The sequence below is a fragment of the Xiphophorus maculatus genome, chromosome 8, assembly GCF_002775205.1.
Source record: "Xiphophorus maculatus strain JP 163 A chromosome 8, X_maculatus-5.0-male, whole genome shotgun sequence".
Classification (NCBI taxonomy): Eukaryota; Metazoa; Chordata; class Actinopteri; order Cyprinodontiformes; family Poeciliidae; genus Xiphophorus; species Xiphophorus maculatus.
The window spans coordinates 16,607,484-16,631,364 of NC_036450.1; the positions used below are offsets into that span (position 1 = coordinate 16,607,484).

Sequence of the window (23,881 nt, forward strand, 5' to 3'; positions counted from 1 at the left end):
GACCCTTCTTACTATGGCGGGTTGTAAAATAAATATAGCTCATTGTCCAGTCTAAACGCCAGTGGGTAAAGAAAATGGGCCTCCATCTCACGTCATGTTTATACCTCACAGAGTTAAAATCTCATGGATTACTAATTAGAAGGTCCATGACATTCTGTTTACATACACAATTGCAGACATGCATACCTTTACCTATATCTATTCATTCAGATGTTCATAGATACATACTGGGATATATAGACATATCCTGGGATATCCAGGTGGGTCTCTCAGCTCCACCATGCTGATCACTAAAAAGTGAAATAATATCTGTGTTTTCAGTTAGGACCAAAGTTATTCATGCTGCTGGTAGATTTAAGTTTAAACTAATCTTTTAGTATTACCAACAGATGAAATGTTAATCCTGTTTTGTTGTTCTTAAGCATGGTATGATATTTATCTGTGAAAGGTGCTACATAAATAAACTTTACTTATTTACCTACTTAGTTATATTATTGTTTCAGAGTAGTCCGAACAGACTACTCTTAGTTGCATTTAATAAAGAATCTGCAAAGGCAGCTAAAGATTAAGGTGTGGGAAAGGAGATTTTTTAATTATGAAAACCTAAAAGCATATCAATAATGATAAATTACCAAAACAGCCATGGAAATATGCTAAAAGCTATTGCTGTTACAAGAACTGTTTGACTTGTTTGACTGTTGCAATGCTATGCCTATGTCGTTTATTAACAAGAAAGGCATAAATTATATTCAATGTGCCATTTTCTATTAAAACTTATGTTTTTTGTGTGTTTGTTTTTTAATGTAAGTAAGTAAAGTTTATTTATAAAGCTCTTTTCACAGACATAAAATCACAAAGCGCTGTACAATAAAAATCAACCTTAAAAACCATACAAAACACAAAACCCTCAGAAGAAACAACAAAATCAAGAGATAAAAGCTTGGGAAAATAAAAATGTTCTGATTTTTTCTACATATTGAATATGTTTGTAATGACAGATATCTGTCTCATTTCCCATTTGAAACAATCTTGGTTAAATGAAAATTATTTTAGATTTAAATCGGTTTGGGGCTAATCTGTAAAAAGTCTGCATACAGACAGACATAGTAGATCAATTATGTATATATAAATATGTATGGATAAGGCTCATATATTTATTTATTATATACATATATTCATTGAATGCGTACATACATACATACATGCATGCATGCATACATACATACATACATACATACATACATACATACATACATACATACATACATACATACATACATACATACATACATACATACATACATACATACATACATACATACATACATACATATATAAAACAATGCTGACTTGAGGTCACTCCGCCAGCAGTTGGCGCCTGTAATTTAGGAGAACAAACACACATGCGCATCATGTATCCTGGGCTGTCTTCTTACAGTGACACGTGAGATACCCACACATGTCAATGTAATTCAGGATCTCCTTCGTACTCCGACGTCCTATTTCCAACGCTTTTGTGTTTAAGTGCGGCACCAAACACTGCGAGAACAAACTTAGACGTCATTTAGAGCTCTTTAACTAATAAACAGTACAGAAGAGTACACCTTTAAGCCCCCAGAGTGCACCGAGTTCGTGTATTTGTGTATAAAAAAAAGAACAGAAAGAGGCGCATGATATGACAGTTCATTTACCGCGCAGACCACAGTTGGACAGCGCGTGTACAGTAAAGTGAGGGACCGACCATGTCTGCGTCTTTAAGCAGAACTCTATACGGACTGCTGCATGATGTCAGCCTGCTCTCGGTCCGTGCGCTGCTCGTGTGAGAGCTGCATTTTACTTCCTGCACAGGGACAGGAGCGGGCAGAGAAAGAGAGAGTGGGATAGCAAGATGGGGGGACGAGCGGCCGAGACAGGACTAAAAGTGATAGAGTAAGCCAGCGGACGAGACGAAGGAGGAAACCCGGGGCCTGCTTGTCTCTTCTTCTTTTTTTTCTTTCCCCCCCCCCCCTTTTTTTTTTTTTAGAAGAAGAAGAAGAAGACAAGAGAATCCTACAAAGTTTAGAGGTTATCCAGCCTACCACATCTGCGCCAGCTGACAGCCTCAGTCTATGGAATAGCGACAAATCGGGTAAATATATTCCCAACCACTACCCTCCTCTCTTGGCGTGATATACATTGCCTGTTTTGTATGACGCATAGGTTTTGCCGTGCATTACTCTCTCGATTCTCTACCTTTATTTCTCACTCTGCGAGCGGCTGCATGTCCCGACACTCTCCTGGCTCTACATTAAAATCATCTGCAAATTCGCTGCTCATCCTTAAATAAAAGTCAACACTCTACAACTTTAATAAGAAGTAATAGGAGCTTTTGCGTGGAGGAGCAAACGACCCCCCTCCCCTCCTCCCGTCCACTTGAATGCGTAAAGCGCGACTGTCGAAGAATTTTTTGAAACTCGAAAAAAATCCGGTGTTGATGTTGGATAGCGCTTAAACCTCAGGAAGGAGTGTTGTCATTACTGCAAGGGGTAGAATTGGCATGATGCTATGATGGGGCTTACGTCATAATTTAGCCACAAATAAATATATAAATAAATCAATCACCAGCTAGGACTGTAACTCAATAAGTTGCGAAGTGGCATGTCTATTGCAGGTATGGGGGTGAAAGAGCGAGGTGGGAGGAGATAAGAAGACATTATTGTCAAATAATGTCTTCTTATCTCTATTAATACATTAAATATGAAACTTTTTTTAAAACAGCTAGACAAAGAAAAAATCGACTAAAGCAATCACAAAATAGAGCAAAAATAATCAATCTTAAATAGGATTATATAATAAACATAAAAATAAACCCTGAAATGTTGGTTTTAACCTTAAATTATTCAGAGGCAAGTCTGATTTGTGGTGCAGTTTACCTCATCTGAACTTTGTCAGACACATCAGACCATACATTCAAGGCCTCACTCCCCCCGCCCCCCCCCTCCACACACATACACTCACACACTTTTTCTTTTTATTGTGTGTACAAGAGTGCAATGTGTGGCTAGCCAGCAAGTAGTTTGTGGCAGTTTTTCTTCATTTCCTGTTAGTGTTCTTTCCTCAGCAAACACTTTCTATCACCATGTTGTCATTATTGTTGTCTAAACGGTTGCATTTTGTGTATATCCAGAGGTTATTTGGATTATAAATCTCAGCTTTGTAATTTAATAATTTGTTGAAAAAGGGTTTTTATTCTCTCTTTTTTTTTAGCATCCTGGGCCCAAATCCCATTTCAGTTATATCTTCAAATAACTGGCTTTTTTTTTCCTCCAGAGTTAAAAGATCACAGTGAATAGGAGCATTTTTATTTGCTTGTAAGAGAACTGTAAAATCAATATATATGTATAGGTGCACCTAGCTACCCCGAGGCAAGACAAACACAGGTTTGTTTTTCCTTCAAGCCGTTTTTATCATACCCACGCTCAAATACGAGGAAATCGTTTCTGGGGATGTAGGCGTGTGCTGCAAAGTTTTGTTTTCTCTCGTCCGAGTTTATCACAACATACGTGGAAAATGTGGGAATTTATTGTTCTCCTGAACGGACTCCTTCCAACAGTCAACCAGCATTGAATTGGATGACTGCCATAGAGTTTATGATTGCTCTCAACAGCTGTATTTGTCTGTTTGTGTCTGTGTGCATCTGTGTGAGTTGGTGGTGCATTAGCGTGTCTCAGGATGCCCTTGTTCTATAGGCCTCTCAGTTTATGGCTTTCCAACGAGGCCCAGAGGTGGATGCAAGGCTGGGGGTGTCAAGAAGAGAGAAAAACATTTTTTATTATTATCTTTTGTTACATTTTAAAAGGGTATTAACAATAAGAATAAAATAAATATTTGGACTCCAAGTAGAGAAGATATTATTTGAATGTTAAAAAAGTGTACACTGGCATGTATGGATTTCCTGGAAGGAGATTCTAGGTAGTGTAGTTCATGACTTGATAAACCTGTTAAGCAGTTGGGGAAAAACCAACTAAAACTATTTACTTCATCCCCATTTCCTTTATCCGTTTGTCACATCAATAAACTACTGTAGAAGATGTCTATTGATGTCTAAATGTAAATTAAAAGTTTAAGAAACTTAAAAAGCAAATATTTGACTTGTTTTTCTGGAGAGACTGACCCACCTAGAATACACAAAGACAGTGTTTGGAGGGGGTTCTATAGTCAACATCTCTTTCCTATTAATTATAAAAGTAACAAAATACATGAAGTGCACCAACCTGTTTCTAGAAACAATCTAAACTATCTCAGTTATAGATTTATGATTTTATTTTACCCTTTAAAACAGTACAGTGATTTGCATATAGTTTAAGGATGAAAGGACTGAATAGTTGTAGTGTCCAGCTTTTTGAGTAGTAAGACTTTTTGAAAAATCAAAACTTTAAAAATGTGTCAACCTTTAAAGTATGTCCTTCTAATTTGATATGATGACACCCTGACATCTACGCAAGTTCAGAACAGCCCTGGAGCTCTTTACTTTTTGGTACAACTTCTCATGCCAACAACTAGTAGGTGTGAATCTTAAAGGGTGTAATATGTACTTTGATCATGTCTGAACAAAAGCTTGATATGTTTAGCTAATGTTCAGATGGAGAAATTACTTAATCACCATTGTAGATAAATGCCATTAGAGGCAATAAAATGTGTGTAAAAAGTAAAAAAAAAAGTGAAAAAGAAAGAAATGAGACCCAATGAACCATTAAATTGTTTTCATGGTGGAGATGACTGATTTTGCTTTTTGCTAACTTGTTTAATTAATCACAGTTAGTGTACAAGGCTCAGTTCTGTTGGTAAATGTTAGTACATTGGTTTGTAATGATTAAATATTTTGCATAATTTTGAATTGAACTACTTAAAAGTCCTGAATGTATGCTGGTTAAGCAGCTAAGTTGCTAAAGGTTGTGTGAAGGTTGAAGCAAGTGTTAACTTTAATCAAGAAATGTTTGGACTTACCATAAGCATATTTTTAATATAATTTTATGAATCTCGCCGTTTTATGAGTGGTTTTGGTAAAATCTATAAGTCTTGTTCATGCAAGGGTTTTTGAAAGCTTCCATTGGCTCATTTTAAATAACTTCTTTAGCATAAAAAACCCAGACACGTCCGTGCTTTAAGATAGTGGTTTGATGAGGATTTATATACATAACAAAGATAATGATAACATCTTTTCTACTGTCTTACTTTTCTTTTGTCATTGTGTGTGGAAGTGCGTGTGTACACGTGAATCCGTCTTATTTTTTTTTTTATGAAAGTTAATGCTTGGTGCTTATCCCGCCCTCTTTTTACCCATGTAAACATGTGTGAAGGGTGTGTTTAGATGCCCATAATTTTCTTTGGGCTGGAATGACTCACTCTTGATGGGTTGCGATACAGAGCACCAGTCATACATCATATTCACAAACAATAGTGGAGCGCTTTCTAGGTATTGCTGGGCTTGTTCGAGGAAAACCCTGAAGGATAAAAACCTGCTTGGCCTGTTTTGTTCAGGCATGTTGCCATTCGTGGAAAAGAGAATTCAAACAGTTAAGAGTAACTGTGAAAACATGTCCTTGTTTTCAGTGTAACTTTAGACAATTCCTTAAAAAGACAGACATTATCACACCAAGAGAAGTTAAGTTGTGACGGGAACTTCGATTTAAAAGTTAATGTAAATAGATTAATTACAGGAACAAATGCTTGAAACCTTGACAGCCTTGACTTTGTTTTATGGTTTTAATCTGCGCTCTCAAATATGGTGCAAACTCAAAGTAATAAACACCACACATTTACTCAAAGAACAAGCAAAAGAGTTGGCACAAACTGAACACTAAAATTTGCAGGGTTTTTTGTATACGTTTTTTTATTATCCAGCAGAAGAGTGTTTTCAAGAAAAAGTCATCATGTGTAGATGTTTTAATGCAGTTTCCTCTTAAAGATGGGTAAAATACTAAAGAATTAACAGTGAACAAATGTTTCTAACTTGAATATCTTTACTTTAACATGTTTTATTAAATGTTACAGGCTGTTTTGTCTCCTAAAAAGGAATTTTGAAATTAAATTATGTCATTTTTTCACTTACTTGCTCACAGAGTTTCAGCCACATAGGTTTGATTGAAACAACCTGATAAGGTGTTGAAACTAAAACTCCTTCTATAGGTTTTTTTTAATGTTTGGAAAAGGTAACCCTGGGGCATTAATATAAACCAGTTCATGTCAGTGTAGGAGGTTAACAGGCAGAATTGGTTGTTAATTATTATAAAAAACCTTTAAGAAGTTGTGATTCTATCTTTGTAATATAAAGATTTCCAGAATTAACACACCTTGTTACATCACCAGAGGTCCTTGCTGGGGGCTAGAAATGCACTTATTAGGCTTTTCTAGCCCCCAATGTCAATCACTGGTTTTTGAGTTAAATTACAGATTTTGCAGGTGCTCTCTTGCAACAATAAATTAGTGCTCCCAGTCACTACTGGGATAGCAGATGTGTCAAGATGAAAGAGACATGGCTGTTGGAACCTGAGGGCAAGTTTATGGAGACCAACAACCAATCATCAAACATTGTGTGCGCTAAACGGCAGATCTGCTGAATCTAAAAAAAAAACAAAAAAACAGAGCTTTGACTTTCACAAAAAGTTGAATTAGCAAGGCTATGGAATGAACTTTCTGCCTATCTTCGCACTGATTGTAATATCTTATGTCACATAGTTTAAAGTGGACAACACTGCGAAAAACCGATATTAGCGATATCGTGAATTACAGCCATTACCGATAAGGCCTGTAAAAACAGCAATAAATTAAACATGTGATATTTATTCACCTGTTTGCATGGAGTCTTGGAATAAATCATTTTTTTTGTAGTTAAGATGTCCCTTCACCCTTTAAAAATAATACAGCAGATGGAAGTTAAAACATTTATTTGCAATAATTTTAGGGATGTTACCATCGCTGTCAGAGGAAGCTCCATCTAGTTCATTCATAGAACCAGTAAAGAACTGTTTCTTTCACCAGGCCTGATTTGGAGCTGAAACAGCTGTGTTGAAAGAACTGTTGTTGGAACCCGTCCTTGGGTTATATGAAGGATTGACACTCTTCGAGAAAAATAGATTCAAGAGGAAATCAAATTGAAGTTACAGAGATGTGTTAAGTTGGATTTAACTGTGCTTACATTCCAAAACATTATTATTTCAGACCTACACTACACTAACACATATTACAGAATAGATTAGCTAATAGTAATGTAAGATTGACGCTACATGAATCTTTACTGGTGTATGTGGGGCTGTTTTCCTTATGTGTCCTGGTCAATGCAGACATACTTACTAATAATTTTAATAGCTTTAAATTTGATATAATTTGTATGTAACAAGGGACACTGCATGCCTAATTTATTTTTTATTTACTTAAATTTAATAACTATTTTTGTGACCACTATTTAACTCTGATTCCCTTAGGGTACTACTGCTATTAAAGTTACAACAGTTAAACTCTTCCTAAAAAAATATGCCAAACGTCTTTTTATCCTTTTTCTTCTCCCGAGATTTGCATTTTTCACTGTTGTTCACCAGCATGCCAATGTTCTGATGTGATTTTTCACAGAAACACTTGTAACAAATCATCTAATGTATCAAAAAAAAAAAAAAGTGAGACATTTCAACCGTCAGCTGTGGTGGAACATTGTGTTTGCATGATGTTCTTCTTTTTTTTTATATTATTATTTCACTTTTCTAAATATAATCTGCTATTGACTTGGAGAACACACACGCAGAGAGAGGGTTTTGCAGCCAGAAATCCAAGTTTGCGAAGCACTTTAAAACTATATCGCAGTCACTTGCTGAGCACAAAGATGAAGTTCTTGCTGAAAACTGTGAGAAAATATTATAAACTGAGGTGAAAAGTGTGAGGCACAGTGAATCGGTAAAAGCCTATAGGAATCTTCAAACGCATTTGGCTGGCTCTGGCTCTCTACGTGCTTTTCAGGAAGCCTTCCAAGAATTTAGACAATGAACAGTAAACATGGCATGTTCCTAGAACAATTCCACATTAGATCTTAGAGATCACGTGGCTCTCTCCCTCTCTGTCCCTTTTTTTTTTCTCAGAACGGACTGCCCCCACACCATACTCCATAGCAGATAACTAGCAGCAAAGTCTCATGTTCCTTGTGTACGCACTGCAGTTACACTTGACAAGGAACTGGCGCAAACTGACAACAGTGCTATAGTGCACACTTTATGGGTGTGTGGGGGTGTGTGTGTGTGGATGCGGGGCCTCTTTCTCTCTTTCACTTTGTCTCAGAGATTTCAGCTAAGTGGCATATTTAGCTGTTGGCAGAATTCCTAGGAAGATCACATGTCATGAATGTCGTGCCTGTGTTGTGTGGGCGTATAAGTTTAGTGGTGTGATCGTGCATGTCCGTGCAGTTGTGCATGGATGGAAAAAGATTATTAAAAAGAAAAGAATGCGAAATGAAAGGCAGCATATGCACATGTGATTGCTCCAAATATTTTCAGCATGAATAGAAGCACGTAGCCATGGCAGTGAATTACAAAGTACTAAAAAGTATGACAAGGACGTGTTGCTGAAATAGTCATGAGATTGAATTCTCCAAAAGGATGAAAAATTAGATTTCTTTACTTAATGATACATCATAGTCAATAGTGTTTTGCTTCATTTAATGGTTTTTGTGGTATCAGTCCATTAAAATTTTATTTAGCCTAAATAGTCTTATAGACAAGTTGTTTCATTGATCTTGTAATGTAATGCTTTAAAAGCTATGAAAAGTTGCAATTTGTATATTTGGACCTTCTGGCTCCAAATGTTTTTTTCTGAAATTAAAGACCGCTTTTTAAATGGGGTCATTCCTATTTACAGAGCTTTGATCTTTATATTTTAGAGAAGGCTCTCCTGACTTTATTTGAAGTTAAACTATTCATTTAGGAGATAATGGAGACAAACCTGAGGAAATACACATGCACACTCTCAGAAGGACCTAAATAGAACCATACACCAACACAGACTTATGCAAAAGTAGTCAGTACAGAAAGAGCACTCTGTGTGACCTTTATTCTGCAGCCCACCTTAATTTTCCATGCTAGTATGCTTTCTACCATACATAATTAAATTGCTGCAAACTCCAAGCCTCACTCAAGGCTGCTACCAGTAAACAAAACCTGCTAATCAGTATATAAGATAATAGCTGAGGAAAGCAGATAGGCAGACCCTTCCTCTGTGATGATGACCTATGTTGTGCGTGTTCTTCATGTCCTAACGGCTGGACAGAATGCCTGACAGGGCCAGTGGAAAAAAACAGAAGTGTGAGGTAAGTAGTCATTGTTGCTACTACTCTTCTTACTTTCATTACCAAAGCTAATATCAATACTGCACACACCCTTACATCCAATAAGCGTGAGAGATTTCCTGATTTGTTTGGGATTTCTAACATAGATGATAGTTCTGTGAAAGTTGTGAGTCTTTCTCACAGTTCTGTGTTATTATTGTATCGCCCTAGCCACACTTATGTTAATATTTGTGTAAAGATATATTTTTCTTCCATGTTTGGAAAGAAAATCTGCATCTTGCGATGTTTTGAATGTCTATGCTTCTGTAGGGTGCAATAATCTTGACAAAAATGTAAAAGTGAAATATCTTGATGTAGTCTAAAGCAAAGTAGGATAATCCTTATTTATGGATCAATGCATATACTGGGTCTGATTTTTTTACTATGCTAAAACAAGAAGCGAATCAGAAGAATGTGCGATTTGTTGATGAGTTCATTGACACAGATGTGTCAAGTATTGACAGTGTTGAAGTATGAAGTATTCCACAGATCACCGGTTAGCTTAAAGCAGAAGTTATCCACACAGATTGAACAAAGATTTGTACTTGTCTTTGAAAAGGGAGAACAGCCGTCCAATGAATGTAAGGAACTAGATAAACTGGTGTTGTCAGATTGTTTTTGTCACATCTTTTCACTGTTGTTTTAACAGTTTGTGTCACATTAGTATATGCCTCAGTATATGGCTAGTATATGGCTCAGTAATCATTAGTAATTCTCACATTTCTTGCAGCAGCACAGACAGACACCACACATAGTCCCTCCACTACATATCAATTCCTTGTTACCTTTTCTCAGCTTTTCCAAGAATTAAATACAGTACTGCATTTTAACATTAATATAAAGATGTGTGTTGAATTAAACTCTTGGCCAGAATGTTTAGCAACTAAATGGAAGCCAGCTGATTCAATATAAAATGTATACAGATTTCTCAGTTGAGAATGATGTGAATTATACTTGCAGAATTTTAGTTTCCAAGAATGAGTGCTAGCGCTGGGATATTTCTGCACTAGAAATGTCCAGAGCATGTAGGAACATGTTGTTAATAACATAAGGATTTAAATTAATCACTTCCTAGAAGCACTTGAGGAATGTGTGGCCCACCTTTAGCTTATTGGTTTGTCTTTGCTTTAAGAAACCTCCATATAGAGGTATGAGTACTTTACTCATACCCAAATGAGCCACTTTACAGATGACAAGGGATTTCCTTTTTATTTCCTTTTCTCATTTTTGCGGTTCGAGAGCCCCAACCACTTTATATTTCTTTATTCATCTCTGACTACAGTCAGAGATACACAAGACGTTAGCCGCAGCCCATTACAGTTGACATGGTTATCCAGGGTGACATGTTATTTGAGTACATGTATGCTGGCTTAGTCTGGCGCTGACGGGAAGATTCTTAGGTCACAGTTTATGTGTGGGTGGGTGAGGTGGGGGGCAATGCACTTAAAATAAATATGCATGCATCTCTGGGCAATGGAGAAAACCATCTTTCATAACACATCTTTGTGCTAGTCATCTTTGTCATTTGAAAGTATCTTTGATTCACTTTCCTTAATTCTAAAGCAGAAGACTGTTTCACCCCTCTCTAGTTTCTAATTTTTAGTTAAAACTTTGTTTTTTTTAAATCCTGTGGACTGAATGCATTCTTTTTGCCCTGATTGAATGATGTACATGGGGCATTCAGTCATTGTGGCCACAGCTCTCTCACTATGTCTTTGTCTCTTTGTGTGGGTGTGTGTTTGTGCATCCCTGTTTGTAGACAGTGGAGCAGTGATGCTGAAAGATGTGTCCTCATTTTTCACTTCGCACCGGACTTCTCATGGCAGCCATGTTGTTTTGCCTGATGTCACACGTGTGTCACTGTTTTGCAGTCAGCTCCTAAACAACGACGTGAGGCGATCAAAATGACTCTTTTATTCACTCCAGATCTCTCTCTTCTCTCTGTGTCACCCTCCTGCTGTTCACTCCTTTAGTCACTGCTGGTCTTATATGTCCTAATAACTTTTAAGCCGTCATTCATGAATCTGGAGGCATTTCAGTCAAAAAGAAAGACTTCAGTCTGGCCTAGAGATGTAGAAATAATATTCTGTAAAAAAATTATTATTTATTATTATTATTTTTTGAAGTTTTTTCAGCTATACTAACAATCTATATTTACTATTTACAAAGAGTTTTAAAGATTCACATATGATTTTTTTATCTCACTTTATAAATCCAAGGTAATCTTTTAAAATAAAATGAATATTTAAACCCTTCATTATCATGTTTTTTGTTTTTATTAAATAAATTATTTCAAACCTGTTTTCAGAATGTAGTTTACATATGCCACTCTCAGTTTTAAAATGATGGTTATGTTTAAATTATAACATACTTGTAGTCCACAGCTCTACGTTTTAACTTACCAGGACATGACAAAAAAACTTCTCGTTCTCATGAGGTAGTGTGATAGAATAAATCTAACATAAAATGGTCAATATAACCCTGTTAGAGTTAAAATGCTGATGCAGAAAGTGAAAAGGGTAATGGGTTGTTTTCAAAGTATTTCTGTCAACATGAAGTTAAAAAGAAAAACATCAGCAATTGTCTGATCAGTAATCCTTGACATCAGTCTGACTGAATACTTGTTTAAATAGACGACTAATCTGTCAGTACCTGACTGAATAATTGGTTAGCCAACAATTATTTAAATCCCCATCTCTGCTTTATGTGGCCACACCTTCTATTCTCAGTATTATAACATGTGTACTGGTACTGCACTACAGTACTACACACTACAACTATACACATCTGCAAGCTGTACCCTTTGGCATGCACCTTATCATAAGATAGTCAATAAAATTGAAATGAAGTAAGACACATAAGTTGGATTATTATAAATTGATTAGAAATGCTTTAAAAATTTTTTGACTTTGACATGTTTTTATCTGGTTGTGAAAACACAAAAAGTTATTTTAATGATGGGTTTGTCCTGTAGACCAGCTTAGATAAGGTCAGACATGAAAGCTGCAAAAGGCTGGAAGGACTAAAGCTAGACTCAATTATTCTACAATAAAAGACACTCTTTGCTTTCAGTCACTTAGGTACGGTAGTACTGATTGAGATGTGAGATTTATCAAACAGTAAGGTCTTGTTATGCCTAGACTACCAAACTGAAGCATTTGCAAGTTTTGAGATCTAAGACAAGACCAGTCAAAGAATGCCCTATTCCAAAAATTACAACTCACTTAGACCTGCTGACTAATTAAAAAAGCCCCATCTGTCATTAACTGGTTGATTCACTCCTTCAAAGGGTCTTTTTTGTAGCTTTTTTATGTAATGCTGCATCTTGCACCATGACCTGATGCAAAGACAATGACAAATATACAGACATCCTGTGACATCTAACCCAATTGTGGTCCCTAGGAGACATTCAGTGACAGTCAGCAGGCCAGCTCCGGGCCACTTTGTCTCCAGATTCTTTTTTTTTCTTTCTTTCTTGTTTTTTGTAAAGGATATGCGCCATTTGATTACCCACCTAGCAAAGTGCAACACAAATGACAGGAATACTTTTTTTTTTCATTAAAAAGTCAGATTTTATCCACTATTATAAATAAAGAATTCACGTAAACAGTTGAACAGATGGGGGGAAACAACCACTGCCACTTGTCTTTGTGTTTCTTACGATAAGTAGGGAGATAGGGGCTTTTTGTTGGTTGCGATTTGAGCTGATAGATGTCATATTGCAACTAGGTTCTGAGGGCTGTTAACTTGAAGAATGTGATTGACATTTTCCAAGTCAACAGCCCTTACTAAATACATTTTTGTCACTTCTGGTAATGATGAATAAAAAGTCTTAAAGTGTATAGAGCTTTACAGTAAAAAAGAAAAAGAAAAAAACAATTGCCTTGATTTATGTAGGAAAAACGTCCTATGTTAACAAATACTCGTCACTGCTGTGACATTTACTGATTTAATTGAAATATTTACTTAGGTCTATTGGAAACCTTCCACAGAATGAATGTAATTGAAGCATTTTTAGTGCATACTTTACTTTTTAGTTCCAAGTTTCTTGGAACTTTTAAGTAGTAATCCACAACAATATAAGAATGAGATTGTCAAAAATGTTTCTTTTTAACTTTTCAAAATGGGAAAGAGGGAGTCAGAAAGTGGCTACAAAATATTATTAATCATCAAAATATGCCCATATATTCAGTAAGAGTAATAATAATTAAAAAGTTAAGAATAGATGGATCCATGACAGACAAGTTTGGATGAGGACCCAAGTATATTTTGCCATTATCCACCCAAATGAAGACAGTAAAAAATCTCCAAAGCTCAAATTAAAAGACAAACTTTATTTATAAGATTATGTTTGTGCATTAAAACATTTAATTTATTTTAAGGCTTTTAAAGGGTGCTGAATATCTTATCCTTAAATTGCTGTGAATCTTTGTTTTTTCTGTATATCATGGTGTCAAAAAGGAAAAACAAGAAAATGTTTCACACCAGAGATTTCTTATTAGATGTATTTCCTTAATAAGAGCACTTATACAAAAAATTACTGTTCAATAGTCTTTAGTTGCTTAAGGAAACAATAAAGCTCTCATTCACAACAATAGTCAGTTGGGTATATATATATATATATATCTTTGGACCCTGTTTTAGCAAATTAAATGTGTAAACAAATTCAGTGTTTTTCAGCGTTCTCTGTTATCAGCTGTCTTGTGCTAAAGCATGCTAAGAACAACGGCACACCTGCTTTCATAACTGTACTCGCTGAAATAAATTATCAAGCTTCTAAAAGCAAACATCCAAAAACTGTACAGCCAATTATCTCTTTTGTAAGCCAACAGACTCCCTGCAGTGGCGTAATGGCTGTTTGGAAATGAGCACTTTGGAGATGCACACCAAAGTTCCCCCCAAAGAGTAAAACCAATGCCCTTGTCAAAGCGGAGTCACAAGGCAGAGCTGCAATATCCTAACTGTGGGGCCAAGGGCAAAGCATGTGTCATGTTTAGTTCACTTTGTTTTAGACTTGTCGGTTGTCATGCACATACTGTAGCTATGCAGGCAAACAAAACTGAATAAATTCTCAGCTTTTTTTGTCATAAAATAGAATGTGCAACTTAGTTAATTCAAATTCAAATTAGTGCTATCATTTCAAACCACTAAATATTGTCTTTATGAGTTGTTGACGTTTCAGCTTTATTGGGATTTTTCAGGCATATTTAAGGTTTAATTATTAGTGTAGCATGCTCTCTATAAAATGGACAGATAGCATAATTTGAACTTTGCTAATTCTGCTTCCCAATAACAGACTAAAAAAGGAAGGTTTATGAAGCGCACTTTAGCATTCAAGACATTATCTAAACTGATTAAAATGCTTATGGAATAATAAGGTTATTTTGACGATGCCAATGGGTCAGGACATCTTGAAGGGATCTGCGGAAAGGCAGTTTTCGCAGATTAAAGACGAAATCTAACTATATGTTCTTTATTTCTAAAAGGATCCTATTGAACATGTTGTTTCTACAATAATCTTCATCCGTACAAAACAAAAAAAAAACCGAAATATTTATGCAAAGCCTGTAACATGTTATCTAGAAGACACTAAGAAGAATGATAGCTTGCTGTTAATTTCTCTTACTGGGATTGAAAGTGAGGTTAGAATCTCGGCTATGGCATAATTGTTTTCGATTAGTTAAAGTATGTGTTACTTATAAGATTTACAAATTAAAACAACCTACAAGAATCTAATTAAAACATTTTTAGCCATTAAAATACAGGGTTTGCAAAGCATCAATTTGTTGAATAAAAAAAAATTATATTTTGGGGGACAACAAAGGTTCTTGAGCCCAAGTCTAAACTCTTACATGCCAGTCACACTTACAAGAGCCATATTTATTCATTTGATAACTATCTCCAGACAGTTGATGGAAAAAAACAAGTTATAAAATCGGCAAAGGCAGAAGAAAAAAAAAGAAAACTTCCTGAGCCACTTAAAAATTATACTTTGTCGGCAACAGCAGTGCATCATTCCATGTGCTGGCAAAAGCGAAGCATAATTTCATCATTTTCTGTATGCCAGCATGAAATTAAGTCCCTGAGGCTCATTGAAAATATTCATACAGTATATATTTGACTCCTAACAGTCACATGGCAGCCGTGACACTGCCAGCATGTACATATGTATACTTTTTAATTAAAATCTGCCTTAAAAGAAGACATGTCACATGGCAGTTATGACTTGGTTTATACTGAAACTTCACATTCACTCATTTATTCAACGACTGGAGGGCTTTCTCTTCCTTACTTTTCTACTTGTGCTGCTGACGTATGGCTTCCCTTAAAGCTGTAACTTTAGGGAGTTTTTGGTCTTGTGTCAGTGGTGGTTCAAAATATCTTTGTAGGATGTGTTGCTACAAACTGGAATGACCCACAGGCCCCCGTGGTGCTGCAATTTGTGCTCGATATTACAAAAATCTGCACAACCTACCTGTTCTTCTCATGCCATTCTCTTTTTGCTTTTTTATTATTTGTCATATGCATAATGTCGCTCCACCTAAAAATTGATTCAGTGTAGATACTCATTGGTTTAGCTCATTGTGCAACTTAATAAGCTCTGCGTGTTTCTTCAGAAGTTGGTGACAAATAGAACTTACCCTGTTTTCATGCTTGCTTCTTCCCATCAGATGAGTTTCTCAACTCTTTTTACATTTATCCAATTGTGTGATTCTGCCTCATTTCCTTGTTCTTTTCTAACTCTGTTTTCACTGTGACTGTGCTATGTCAGCTTCTCTTTTCTTGTTTTCTGTTAACATCCTCCACTCCCACTACCTCTTTCTTCCCATCTCCTTGAATTCTTACTTTGCCCGCTCTCAGTCACCTTGCCTCTGCTCTCATTTAAGACTACTGCTCTTATGTGCATTTCAATCCATCTCGCTCTTTAGTGTCACTTTGTCTAACTTTCCCTTGTGTACCCGTAGTCTGTCATGTATGTTCAACTGCATTTGGAGTGACATCCAAGTGTCTGCCAACGTTCAACTGAGCATGCACTCCAGTTCGGTCTGGGGTAGTAACCACTAAATTGATTTTATCCTAACAAATGCCATGTACAAGGCATCAACAATGTCTTTGCCTCAAAAAGAACCACTCAAATTGTAAATGATTTCTCTTTGAGGTTTTTTTATTATTATTATTATTTATCTGCTTTAAACTGACAAAATACTTCTTAATCAGCCACAACTTAGTTTCTTGCAAACTCCTGGCTTTTGATCTTTTTTGGCTTTTAAAAATTGCTCCATAAAAATATCTTGAGTGGAACATTGTTCTGCTTTCATGTGGTTTGTAGATTTGAATGGCTTTGGCAGGAACTTTCTTATCAACTAAAAACAACTGCCTTCCTTGGGCAACACGATACTATGAGGGAATGATTGACTCAAAAAAATAGCAACAGCTTGAATCTATGCTCATCTCACCATCTGTCTTACTTATAAATACATACTGATAAACGGTGTATTTTGACCAGGTTGTTGTGGTCTGCATTCTGATTTTTTTGTTCAGTACATTTTTATTTTTATTATTGATTTTTTCGCTTTGTTCATTTGTGTTTCAGTTGACATTCTGGTTAGCCCATGTTTATATGTTCTTCTGTAACCTTCTCATTTGTCTGTATCGTTCATCTAGTTGCGCTCAGCCTTTTAGGCTGGCTCGTCTCCAGCGACTTTTTAACAGTTGATTAAACTCACCTGGTCCTGGTTTCTACCAATCACCTCTTCTGGACTTTTCAAGCCTGCATCTTTCCTCCATTCCTTGCAGGAGCCTCTGCTGTTCATTCATGGTTTCTGGTTCTCTTAAGCAGTACTTCATGTTTCAGGTATTTGTGTAAGTTCTGGGCCTTATTATTTCATTAAAAACCACATCCTTCAACTCCTGTAGTCTTATGTTCAACTGGATCAACCACCAACTGTGTATGACATGTTTAGCTATTATTATGAGCCTTGGGTGTGAAGGGGAGCATTTTATGCTTTCACCCAGTTGTCTCTGTCTTTGAGATATTTATCTTGAGGGAAGAAGGAAGTCATAATTGATCTGACTGGCCAACAACACTTGACTACAAAAGCTTTGAAGTAGTTCACACCATTTTTAATTATGTGGAAGAATTTTTGGTATGCAGTAGAAAAGGGAAACAGTGACGGAGAGAAAAATTAATTACTAATGATCTAAGTGATGCGAATACTATGACTTGAAAATTGTTAACACCTAACAACGCTTAGGTTTTCATGATCAGTCATCAAGCGGCTACTGGGAAGGGAAGGGCCTGAGCATCTGTTTGTCCACAGCCCTGCTGTGTGCCAGTGTGAGAGGATGGAAACAGCTCAGATTACATTAAAAAAAGTTTTTCTTAATATTGATTCATTTAAAAGTTCCATTATTTTGACCACACAAGTTTTTGTTTGTCAGGGTTGAGTTTAACATTTTCAAGTAAAAATGTTTTGTTAAAAAAACATCCAATATGCTTGAGCTGATCAAACCTGAACTAGATGCTTGTACACTATTATTTAAATGCAGTTTGAGACCGACAAAAACTTATTTTATTTGTAAAAACACAGAAAGTGAGCATTTAAAATTATTGCACAAGTATGAAAAATAAATCAAAATGTCCTGTGATGATGGTGGATTGTGATCAGTAAAATTATTTGTTTATTTGTGGGAAGTAAAGTTGGGTGTGCTTAGTTTTTTCAAAATATGCCAAAACTCTTATCTCCTGAGCAAATGCATCATTAAACCTCTCATTTATGCACTTTGAATTATAAGAATTAAGCTGTGAATCAGTCTAAATTCCTGTGCTTTCAAAAGTCACCAAGGTGTCTTTAAAAGAAATGGGTGCAGTGTCTCAGCACTAGTGCTTGACTGACCTACTTCATTTGGAAACCACAGAAGTCTGCAAAACAGGTTTAAATCTTGGTCCTTGATAAGGTTTACTCACAAAATTTAGTGAGTACATCTCACTTCAATCTGCCACAACCATGGAAGATATGTATTAATTTACTAAAATGGTGTCAGATGTACGGCCAGATGCAATGGAAATAACTCCTTTAAAAACTGCATTTTTGGTTCATCTGGCAACAGAGTCGTTTCCCAAACATTTTGAGGATCATTAGGATGTGTTGGTGTTGAGGGGATCCGATTTGGTGGCCTTAGGATCTCGTCTCTGCTTTTTGCAGGCGATGTGGTCCTACTGGCCTCATCAGGTCATGATCTGCAGCTCTCGCTGGAGCGGTTCGCAGCCGAGTGTGAAGCGGCCGGGATGGGGATCAGTGCCTCCAAATCCGAGGCCATGGTCTTGAGCCGGAAAAGGGTAGAGTGCCTTCTCCGGGTCAAGGGGGGTGTCCTGCCCCAGGTGGAGGAGTTCAAGTATCTCGGGATCTTGTTCACGAATGAGGGAAGAAGGGAGCGGGAGATCGACAGGCGGATTGGCGCAGCGTCTGCTGTCAAGCGGGCGCTGTACCGGTCCGTCGTGGTGAAGAGAGAGCTGAGCCAAAAAGCGAAGCTCTCGATTTACCGGTCAATCTACGTTCCCACCCTCATCTATGGTCATGAGCTTTGGGTCATGACCGAAAGAACGAGATCGCGGATACAAGCGGCCGAAATGGGTTTTCTCCGTAGGGTGGCTGGGCTCTCCCTTAGAGATAGGGTGAGAAGCTCAGTCATCCGGGAGGGACTCAGAGTAGAGCCGCTGCTCCTTCACATCGAGAGGAGCCAGTTGAGGTGGCTCGGGCATCTGGTCAGGATGCCTCCTGGACGCCTCCCTGGTGAGGTGTTCCGGGCACGTCCCACCGGGAGGAGGCCCCGGGGAAGACCCAGGACACGCTGGAGGGACTATGTCTCTCGGCTGGCCTGGGAACGCCTCGGGATTCCCCCGGAGGAGCTAGAAGAAGTGGCTGGGGAGAGGGAAGTCTGGGCCTCCCTTCTGAAGCTGCTACCCCCGCGACCCGACCTCGGATAAGCAGAAGAAGATGGATGGATGGATAGGATGTTTTTTGTAAAATGGAAACAGGCCTTTATGTTCTTTTGACAGGAGCGTCGCAGCTCGGATCTCCCATGGTTGCGGTTGTTGACCAGTCTTTCGTCCTGTTGGATCATGCATGCTGTTGTTGCAGATGTTGTTATAGGTTCCTTTGTGATCTCCTGGTTGAATTGTCAAGTTGTTGCAAGGCTGGCCACTCCTGGAAAGATTCACCACTGGTGCATACTTTCTCCATTTGTGGGTAATGGCTCTTGCTGTGGTCTGCTGGAGTCTAAAAAGCTTTGAAACTGACAATATAACCCTTTCTAGGGATTTTGTTTCTTATCTATTCTTGAATTTCTTAAGATCAGGGTATGAAGTATTGAGGTTTTTTTTATCCTACTTCATGCTCTCAGGCAGGTTGTATTTTAGTGATTTCATAGTTCTTGGGGCTAGGCAATAATCAGTTGTTTGTGTGGCAGGTAAACATGAACCAAAAAGATTTTCTTTAATCACTATAGATACATAATTTACCAAAGGAGTCAACTATACTTTCAGACAAGGGTTTGATTTTATTTATTTTTTTACTTTTAATAAATGAAATCACCATTGGTCACTACTTTTTGTATTTGCTTAGGTTACTTTTTCATGGCATTTTGCAAATATGAGTAAGCATGTTTGTTCTTTCTTTGTTGTTTTTTTTCTATTTGAATTTTGGAAAACCAGTCAAATCTATCTACTTTTGAGATGCAGAAAAAAGAGAAACACCTTGTTCCCATAACACAAAGTGTCTAAACTCTAACTCTACAGTCTAGCTACGTGACCCAGACAAAACAAAGATATATTAGAGGTTAGATTCACTCAGCTCTCTTATTTTTCAATTAAGAGAAAAATAAGTGAATTAATATGATAATGGTACATAAAACCCTTGCTGACTTAGGCTTTTAAAAGTGAACTAATTATCATAGTGTGATTGTTGTGTTGTCTCAGACAACATTCTTTTATTGGCCTAAAGTGAAAGTGTCTTTTTTTTCTACTCCTCAGACACAAGATAAGCCCACATCGTCAGCTCATATAATTGGTGCATATTGAGTGAATGCAAGTGGAGAGATAGCAGACAATGTTCAGCCCACAACAAATAATTTCATAGTTGTCTCTTTATTACGTAACGGCATGAATCATTGGAGTTTATTTAGATTTTTTTCCCTTTTTTTCTTTTTTTTCCCCAGCTATGTGGAGACAACATTACCCAGCAGGGTCTATAGACAGACAGTTACACTATAAGCAATGGCAAGAAGCCTCTCTCTCTCTTTCTCTCACCCTCCCGACATCCCATAATGATGCTCAGACAGACTCAGGCAGACGCCTGCTCGGTCCCGATTGGTAGAACTGTTGCCAGGGAGCGTTGCCTTCTCAACGTGGATAGAATCTGTTGTCTGGTACACTTTAGACATGAGAACAACTGCAGGATCTGAATATTTATAACGAGGGGACTGTTCATATTGAGATTGTACAGAAGCAACATAAGCAATAGCAGAGGGCTCTACTATTGTTCAGGCTCACACGAAACTTTTCACGTGGTTTGCTCTTTGCATTGGTTCTTGCACTTGAAATGAGACATTAATTGATGCTATTACTTTTCTGTGTCTTTAAGAGATAATTGTTGGAGTTGTGGGTAGGTTTTCACAATCTCCATTGTGTGAGACCTGCTTTACTTTAAGATTGAACTCACTCGAATTATTCAAAAATAGCCCAAAAAGACTCAAACTTGAGTTAGTTTGTGCTTAACCCCTACCCTATTGTCATTTATGCAGCTACAGTAGAACTGGTAATTAAAATCTGCGAGTGTATGCGTGATTGTGCATGTGTTTGTTTGCCATCTGGAGGATCCTCTCGTGTCTTCGTATTATTCAGATAAGGCTGGACCTGCTGCTAAGCTTAATAACACTGTGCGTAGGTATGAGTCCCTAATTAAAAATGAATGCAACACATTTCGAAGAAAGCAGACAAAACGCAATCAGGGTAGCATTTCAGTCGAGTTTATAAAACAAAATTTAAAAAAACCAAAATCTCTGCACAGGCAAAGCGCCAGAAGTCAGAGTCAGGCATATAAGGATGATGATTATTAAAACACATCTTAATGTGCTAGAAAGTTTTAAGATGGGAAAGCAAACGCTCCTCGGGTAATGGGAACAAAAGTTTTGCAGTGGGGCACACAGACGTTCGTTGGATTTTGCATGTCAATTCTTGTTTGTGTAAATGCACATGTGCACCTTAAATTTTTTCTTTTGCACATTTTCCTCTATAATGTTCCTGTTTCTTATTCATTCAGGCATACATTTGCATAAATTTGCAGCTATGTGTCTGTGTATATGTGCTATGTGGCGCTCCACTGTCCTGTCTGCCTGACTCAACATATTCTCTGCTCACTCTCCTTTGCTCTGTCTCTCTCCCCCTCCCTCTTACTCTTTTCCCTTTCTGCTCCAACCCCCCCAACCCTCCCCTCCTTCAATCCCTCCCTCCATCCTCTCTTTCCCGCTCTGCCTGGCTGGCACGTACATGCATGTCTGTAGACTCTGTACTGTGCTTGCTGCCGTGGCACGCGCCAACCTCACTGCAATGCAGCCCTGTGTGCATTAATTGGCAGAGAGACAGTGGGTACGTGGTATGCAGGATGGGAAGGGTAGGAAAAAAGGGAGGGGGTGCTGGGGGGTGAGCAAGAGGCAATGTAAGGACACAATAGTAACAATAACCAATAGACAGACGAGTGGACAAGCAGTCTGGCAGCATCCCAATGGGACAGACACACAGACAAACAGAATGTGTATTGCTGAGTGTGCATGGGGAGATTACCTGACGGCGCGTGTGGGGGTGTGTGTGTGAGAGAGAGAGAGAAAGCGCAGGGGACTGAGTTTATGTCTGTTTGCATTAGCATGTTTGCGGATTTGTTTCTCCGGCGTTTTCACAGAGCTTTTTTTGTGTGAGCTCACTCATGTGTGCCTATATGTGGCGTGCAGATACCACACACTCTGTGGCTAAGCTCTCCCAACCAAACTCACTGACTCACTGTATTCAACCCTCGGTGATATCTTCACTTTCATGTTTCCGCTGCGACTGAGGAGTAAAAGTTTGCTCAGTTTAAAGTGCAACTTTCTCCACCTGAGGTTACTTTGGCAGAGAGTGAAATGAGTGTGTCTTGACACTTTCAGGGAATGCGCTCTGATGTAAAAAGTGCTCTGCGTCAGCGTTTTATTTATTTATTTTAATGTTCCATATTCAAAGGAAAAAAGATGGAATGAGATTCTGAAGGTCGTGATTGCTCTCATCTCCTAAAATTTCTTTAGAGGGAGCTGTTTCCATCATGCTTCTCAGTTTTAAGCTAGAATGCAAGAATAGCAACTTTTGTGTGTATACTGCCTTGCAAAAATGCTCATACCCCATCAATTGTTCTTACGTTTTGTATTTTATTGGGTTTCCATTTAATAGATCGTATCAGATCACTACATTATTGTGAAATGAAGAGAAATTATTTATGATTTTGCATATCTTTTTAAACTATAAAAAGTGGATAATGCAAATCTACCGATGCATGACTGCTCATCTGAGATGGAAGGCCAGGCATAGAGAGCCAAGACACTCAAGGTAACTCTGGAGGAGCTGCTGACAAGAAAACTAATAGTCTTCCACTCAAGAAATCTGGTCACTATGTAAGTTTGGCAAGATAAAGTCATTGTTGAGAGACATGCAATAACAAGTTCTAAATTAAACATTTGCCAAGCCACGTTGGGAGCTTAGCAAATGTCCAACAACATAATCTGGTCATAAGGTGGCCAGAGTTAAACTTTTCTGACCTACATTCAAAATGCTACCCTACACATCACACAGAAAGGTTGCACAATTCATGTGCACCGTGATACCTACTGGGAAATAAGGTGATAGCAGCACCATGTTGTGGGAAGGTCTTTCTTCATCATGGACATGAAAGCTGGTCAGAGTTGAAGAGCAGTTGGATGGATTAAATATTTGAAATAGTGGAAGTAAACCTGTTACAGAAAAAAAAATGAGTGGGAAATAAGATCAAACTTGGAGCCCTAGCCCTAGACCTAGACTTCCAAAGGAATGGTTTGACGAAAGATGGACCCGGTCAAACTCCAGACTTAACTATCAAGTCTGGGGTAATGGTTCTGCTATGGTAGGGCTGATCAGGAGATTTATTGATGGATGGATTTGTGCCTCTTGTTCTGTAATTCATGTATTTCTCCAGCCTGTAATGATGAATGGAGAAAGAGCTGAGCAACAAAGTGAAGCTCAGGATTTAGGAGTCTGTGACCTATGGTCACAAGCTATGGCTCATTTCCGGAAGAACGAGATCACTGATACAGTGATTTAAGTGAGTTTCGTCTGTAGGCTGGTGCTAAGAGACAAGGTGAGGGACTTAACCATTTGGAGGGAACTTTGTGTACAGTCACTGCTCCTCCACTTTGAGGAAATCAGTTAATGTATCTGATCTGGAGAACACCTGTTAGTGACATTGCCCTAAAAACCTT

The 23,881-nt window shown here is 37.8% G+C and overlaps 1 protein-coding gene across 1 annotated transcript in view; it reads left to right on the forward strand.

Moving 5' to 3' along the window:
• Positions 1 to 1,687: 1,687 nt before the first annotated feature.
• LOC102217118 (nucleus accumbens-associated protein 2) overlaps positions 1,688 to 23,881 on the forward strand; it is a 37,161-nt gene continuing 14,967 nt past the window's right edge. Inside the window, exon 1 of the mRNA XM_014472913.2 lies at positions 1,688 to 2,128. The gene's annotated coding sequence lies outside the window, so the exon portion shown is untranslated. The remainder of the gene's footprint in view (positions 2,129 to 23,881) is intronic.